Source organism: Lontra canadensis, unplaced genomic scaffold, assembly GCF_010015895.1.
Source record: "Lontra canadensis isolate GAN:19392208 unplaced genomic scaffold, GSC_riverotter_1.0 scaffold51, whole genome shotgun sequence".
Lineage (NCBI taxonomy): Eukaryota > Metazoa > Chordata > Mammalia > Carnivora > Mustelidae > Lontra > Lontra canadensis.
Window position 1 is genome coordinate 5,550,318 of NW_022631045.1, and position 7,036 is coordinate 5,557,353.

The following is a 7,036-nucleotide window of genomic DNA, read 5'->3' on the forward strand; positions in this document are numbered from 1 at the left end:
CTCTTAAAACTTTTTAACTGATTAGGTGAGGCCCACCCATTCCATGAGAATAATCTTCTTTATTCACCATCTACTGACTTAAAATGTTAATCTCATCTGAAAAATAACTTTATAGTAACCCCCAGGTGGTTCCAACCATATATCAGACACTGTGGCCTAGCCACTTTGGCACATAAAATTAACCATCACACCGAGCTTTGGGACCTGGTCAAAGTAAAGACCCCACAGGCCTATTCCCACAGTATAAAAGTGAAGTTGGGAGGGTGGAAAAGAATCACAGCTCTTCGGAGCATCCTGGGGATTGGAAGAAAACTAACCTATTCAAGATGTTAGTATTATCAAGCACAGAATATAAAGTAGTTATGTTAGATACATAGAGGGAAGCTTAAGTATGAACAGGGAACATCTCCACAGCCACTAGGATGGTGTAATTAACAAAGGTGGACAATACCCAGTGTGGGCAAAGATGTGGATAAATTGGGGCTTTTACACTGCTGGTGGAAATTGAAAATGATGCAGCCACTTGAAAAACAGTTCGGCAGTTCCTCAAAAAAGTAAAATAGTTACCATATGAGCCAATAATTCCACTCCTAAAGATATACCCAAGACACCTGAAAACACATCTGCACAAAATCTTGTACATGAATGTTCATAGCATTATTCATAATGGCCTCGAAGTGGAAGGGACCCAAATGTCAATCAACTGATAGATACAGAGAATGTGGTCTGTCCACATCGTGGAAGACTATTTAGCCATTAAAAGGAATGAAGTAGGGATATAAGCTACAACATGGATGAACCTTTAAAGCAGAGTGCTGTGTAAGCAGACACAAGAGGCCACGTGTTACAGGATTCCATTTATACGTAATACCCAGAATAAGCACATCAATAGTGACAAAATAGATTAGTGATTGCCAGGGACTGGGGTTGGAGAAAAGGAGAGTGACTGCTTATGGGTACTAGGTTCCTTTGGTGTGATGAACGTGTTCATGGTCGTACAACTCTCTGAAGATCTTAAAGTCCACTGAATTGCACCTTTTAAAAGGATGAATTTTGTGCTAGGAAATTATATTTCAATAAATCTTATAAAAAATGAGCAGAGAACCAATAAATATATTATACATATACATATATAGATATATATTTTGTAAGTAGGCTCCATGCCTAGTGTGAGGCTTGAACTCACGATCCTGAGATCAGGACATGAGCTGAGATCAAGAGTCAGATGCTTAATGGGCTGAGCCACCCAGGCACCCTGAGAAATTATTTCAAAAGCAAACTTCTAAAAATGAAAACTTGAAATGAGAAAACAGTGGTTGAGTTTAATGGCTGATTAGACATAGCTGAGAGAGAATTAGTGAATTGGAAAAAATTCTCCAGAATACAGTATAGAAAAACAAAGACAGGAGGCATGAGAGAAAGGTTACTGCCACTGAAGGAAAGGAGAACTAGCACGTGTAATAATTGCAGAAGGAGAAGAGGGAGAAAATAGGGTAGAATTAATACCTGAAAAGAAATTTGCTGGAAATTTTCTAGAAAGGACAGAAGAAACATCTACAGATTCAAGAAACCTAACAACTCTGAAGCAGAAACACACAGTAAGTTTTCTAGGAAGAGCTATACACATATTTGTTTACTTTTTGAGATTATTGAATAATCAAGCTAAAATGTCCAGAACAATCAGCAAGAGAATATATAAATTACATATATTCAGACCAGCAGAGAAAAAATATAGAAGTCAAGAAAATATAGAAAAAGAAACAGAAGTAGACCAAAAATTAGCACAAAATAAGATGGTAGATCTAATTCCTGCTTTCCTCTTCCCTTATAGGAGTTCCTAGGACCAGGTCCCCCCACCATGAACTTCCTACACAGGAATATTCAAATCTGTTTCCAGAGCAACCTGATTTGTGAAACTGGTACAATTGCTCTGGAAAATAACTGAGTATCACCTAGTTAAGTTGGACTTGTGTGCGTCCTATATCACAACAATTTTACCATTAGAAAAAACCTCTAGAGATAATCTTGCATACATAGGCCAAGGGATATGTGCAATGGTCAACAGTAGACTGGATGAATAAATCATGTTATGGGCATCCTATGGAATCTTTAAAAAAGATTTTATTTATTTATTTGACAGAGAGGGAGCAAGTAGGCAGAGTGGCAGACAGAGGGAGAGGGAGAAGCAGACTCCCCGCTAAGCAAGGAGCCCAACGCAGGGCTCGATCCCAGGACCCTGAGATCATGACTTGAGCTGAAGGCAGATGCTAAACTGACTGAGCCACCCAGGGGCCTCGCATCCAATAGAATTTTATAAAACATCAGCAAAAGGTCACAGCTATACACATCAGTATGGGTGCATTGCAAAAACGTTAACAGCAAAAAAGCAAGTCACAGAAGAATACAAGAAAATGAATCTATTTAAAGTTCAAAAACAGACAAAATCATATACTATGTCATTTTATATATACATATATATACAGACACACACATATATATACATATATATATACACACACATATACACATATCCCGTTGGAGTCATACATAACTATAAAAATACAAAGGAAAAATTAATACAAAATTCAGAACAAGGATTTGCATGTGGCAATTGGGAAAGGGAAAAACACACAACAGAGGTTTCCGAAAGCACCAGTCATATTCCATTTATGAGTGGTGAGTCCCTGGATGTTCAAACTTATTTCCTTCAAATTATATACATCCTTGATATAATATTAATGTGTGGTATGTTCCACAATGATAAAAATTCATTTAAAATAAATTACTCAACAAAATTCATTCAAAGGAGGCTCTGGGGTACCTTAAAGATAGTTTCTAAAAATGTTGAAAAAAAACTTTGAAGAAAAATATGTGAGCACAAACTGAGGATTAAGGAAAAATCAACACTTTTCTGTGCTTCCTGAAATGCCCACCTTCCTGCCTCCTCGCCCCGAGAAGGTATACATTACCTGGGTTTTCTGTCTGCCTGCCTTTGAAAGTTGGGGTGGGTCGGGGTGAGGGAGGAGACAGCTGTCCATGGAGGCAATCAAAGGGAAGCTATTACCATTGCCTGTCTCATCTCTGGGTTTGTCTTGGATCTCCCAGGCTGTATTCCTACATGTGGATTCCCAGCCCCTCTCCTAACAGATGCTTCATTATCCACACTTGCAGAGGGACTGGATCAGAGGAAGAGGCTGGAGGGAGGTGGGCAGAGGAGGCAAGGATGCTTTAAACCAGAGTCTTTAGCAGGAGTCTATCTGGGGGGAAAGGGAAGGACGCCGGTTAGCCAGGGGGATGTTGCAAAAGGTAGAGCTGCAGCACGGCTGGCCATTGTGGTCCCCAGCCATGAATGGGAAAATGCTAGCCTCCTGGGACACTGCCCTGTGATTCAGGCTGAAGAAATAGGACCTGCAACACTTGAAACAGGACCACAGCACTGCAGTGGTCTAAGGCGGTCATCCTTGGTCCCCAGGCACCCCACAAGCCAACTGGACTGGTCAGAGAGCTGCAGGGCTAGACGCAGTGCCCTTCCACAGAGGATAACATAACACAGCCTCTCCCACGGGGTTCACAACAGGGCAGTGCTCAAAACCAGCCAGGGGCATACAGCGTTGTATGACAATGAGAGGGAGCCTTTGCAAAGGGACTTCAGGAGCTCAGACTCACAGATGAACCCTCTGCTCTCTTAAAGCTGCAGTGTTCCTTTGAGCCTCAAGGTGGTACAGCAGCACAGTCTACGGCGGGTGAAAATCTAAGTTAAGCTTTGCGAAAAGCTTCCTTGGGCACAATTAGCCTGACTGCTTGAACCATCTCTCAGTCTTGCAGGCATTCCTTGTTTCAGCTGGCCTGGCTCCTAATCTAGCCTCACTCGCAAGGTCTTTTCTTGCTGGTCCATCCTCTTAGAGCCCCAGCCAGAACCTGGATCATTTTCTCAATTCTTAGGTCACTTCTGCTCAGGTTTGCCCCCGAGTTTCAGGTCAGAATGTCTGCCCTGTGATCCTGGGGCCTGTCCTCCCAACCCAGACCGTGCCAGGCACATAGGAGACATGCGTCCATGGGGCTCGCCAGACAGTAATATCCTGCTCGGCTGGGCAGACTGCAGACGCTCACCACCAGCGGTCCTTGTGTGCTCAGGCCACCCCCTTCCTTCTTATCTTACCCATTCCCACCCACCTCGGTCACTCCTCATGAGCTTTTAGGGAACTTTCTATTAGCATTTCATCATGTCTACGCCATTTAAAATTAGCGCTCATTCTAGATGTACTCTAAAAACCACTCCTGATACAGTCTCTGTTCAAAATGGCGCCTGCCATCACTTCTTATCCCCTTACATTCTATTATTGCATATCACTCGATTTTTCTTCTCAGCCCTTTTTCCATCTGAGAGAAGCAAGTATTTATCACCTGTTGGGCCCCCAGAGTGTAAGCTCCCTTAGAGCCTGGACTCACCAGTTTTGTCTTCTCCTGTGCCCTCAGACCTAGAACCGTATCTGGCCTGCAGTGGGCATTCAACCAACGTTTGCTGAATGAATGGGTGGATGGGTGGATGGATGGGCAGGGGTTAGCCCTTCCCATTAAGTCAGTGGCAAAAGCGGTGTATTAGGAGTTTGCAATCTAGAGTTGAGTCACGAGTCACTTGCAGGACTTGGAGCAAGTTGCTTGATCTCCCAGTGTGGCCTGTTTCCTAATCTGTAAAAGGACTTCATGATGTGCTCTCCAGCCTTGATGGTTTTGGTTTTATGAAAACGCTTCCAAAGGAAAACTAGGTGGCAAGCGTCATGCATTCTTGGTAGGAAACTACTGCAAATACTAACCTAGCATCAAAAGATGCATTTATATATGTGCATAAACACATAATTGTTTCATAATCTTAAAGTATTTAAAAGATAATTTTCCTAAGAAAATCTTGTATGTATTGGTCTTTGTCTATATTCCCATTTTGGTCTCTGGCTCCACGTGTTAAGGATTCTTATTTTTCTGACAAAGCTTCTTTTTCCAAATTTTTATTCCCCATTTGGGATTTTACTATGTTATTTCTTCTCATTAGTAATTTCCAATTATCTAGAGTTGAGAATATCCTATAGTAGACACACCTATAGGTTCCCGATTTGGGAAAATTAGTAACATTACTTTGGGAAGGATGGCATGCTCTTAGTGTGCTTCCAACATGGTAAGTACATTTTTAATAATAATATTATTATTATTAATAAATAAGAATAAATAATATTGATACTAATAATATTATTAAGAGCCCTTTGGAAAAAGAACTATTACCTTATACCATGATTTTCCTCTTAGTACTTAGCTGTGGTTGTTTGGTAGAATTGCCACATCTAGAAAACCTTAAAATACTTTTTGAATGAGTGGTCAGTGACATGTGAGAGAAAATATTCATATCTTGAGGGTAGAACTTCATGAAAGTGGTTCTTTCTTATTCAAGGGAGGAACTCTAAATGAGCTGGAGGACAAAAGGCAGTGCCTTTCCAGTACCTTGATGGATTCTCCAAGTCCCCAACTTTCAATGTCTATTCTTCTCTCTTTATAATAAAAAACAAAAACAAAAACAAAAAAAGTGATAACCAAAATAGGCAAAACAATGGCCTTCCCAAATATGTCCGCGTCCCTATCCTCAGAACCTGAGAATATTTTACCTCACATGGCAAAAGGGACTTTGTAGATATGATAAAGTTAAGGACCTTGAGATAGGGAGATTACCTTGAATTATCCAGGTGGGTCCAATCTAATCTTCTGAAGGTGGGAGACTCTTTTCTAGCTGTAATCAGAGGAAGATGTGAGTGGAGAGGAAGAGTCAGAGAAGGGGCACATAGCTGGCTTTGAGGATGGAAGAAGGGGCCAAGAGCCCACAAGAGAGCAGCAGGCAGCCTCCAGCAGCTGGAAAAGGCAAGGAAATGGATTCTCCCTTGGAGTTTTCCAAAAGGACATGGTCCTGAAGACACTGAGGTTAGCCCGGTGAGACCCCTGTCAGAATTCTGATCTACAGAACTGCAAGATTATGAAATCTGTGTTGTGTTATACCACTAAACATGTAGTAATTTGTTACAGCAGCAATAGGAAACCGATATGTTCTCTTCTTGTTTGAACGAAAACTTTGAGTTCACTGGAGGAAAAGAAGAGAGGCCAGGCCTGGTGTCTAGAGCTGAGCCACCACCACATGGGGCCATGGAGCACTTGAAATGTGACTAGTTCAAGTTGAGGTGTGCTCTAAGTGTAGAGTCACATAGATTTCAAAGATGTAGCATGGGAAAAAAAAACCCTCATTAATAATTTATTCATTCAATTACATGTTGGAATGCATGATTTTAGATATATTTATTTAAATGAAATATTATTTACCTGTTCTTTTTTAACTTCTAAAAATATGACCATTAAATAATTTCAACTACATTACATGTATCTGTGGCCCACGTTATACTCTGATTGTCCAGTGCTGCTATGAAGCATCACTGAAGGGCAGAGGGGGCTGATTTCAGGGTAGAGAGTTCTCCAGCCAAGTGGTGAGCTGTGATGAGAATCACTGGGGAGAGGCTTCCAAGAGGAAAGGTCAAGTTTTCTTGCGTCTTCCTTCCTGTCCTGGACTGAAAGAGAGGCTGTCCTATGGGTCTTTATATACTCGGCACCGAGCAGAGTGACCGGCAGAGGCTCCATATTTGTTTGTTGAGCACACATTTGATGCTGCTGACCTTAGGAGGTGTTCTGATGAGGCACAGCAAGACGATATGCTTGTCCTGAACAATAGTCCTGACAGAACTAGAAACTATGGTCTCACAGAAAACAAGATGCAACGAACAGCTTTTCCCATTTTGACCAGTCTTTGTTGCCCAGCCTTACCTCTGGACAGAGCTAATTAACATCTGCAGGGAAGAAAAACATCAAAAGGCTTAGAAACCAAACGGCAGCCTCAGCGTCCGAGCCCAGAAATCAAGAAGCATTCCATGGAGTGATTTCTGTCCAACGTATTTCTTATCTCGGTGGCAATTTTTCAGTAATGCAGAGATAAATGGCGTAAGCTTGGAAT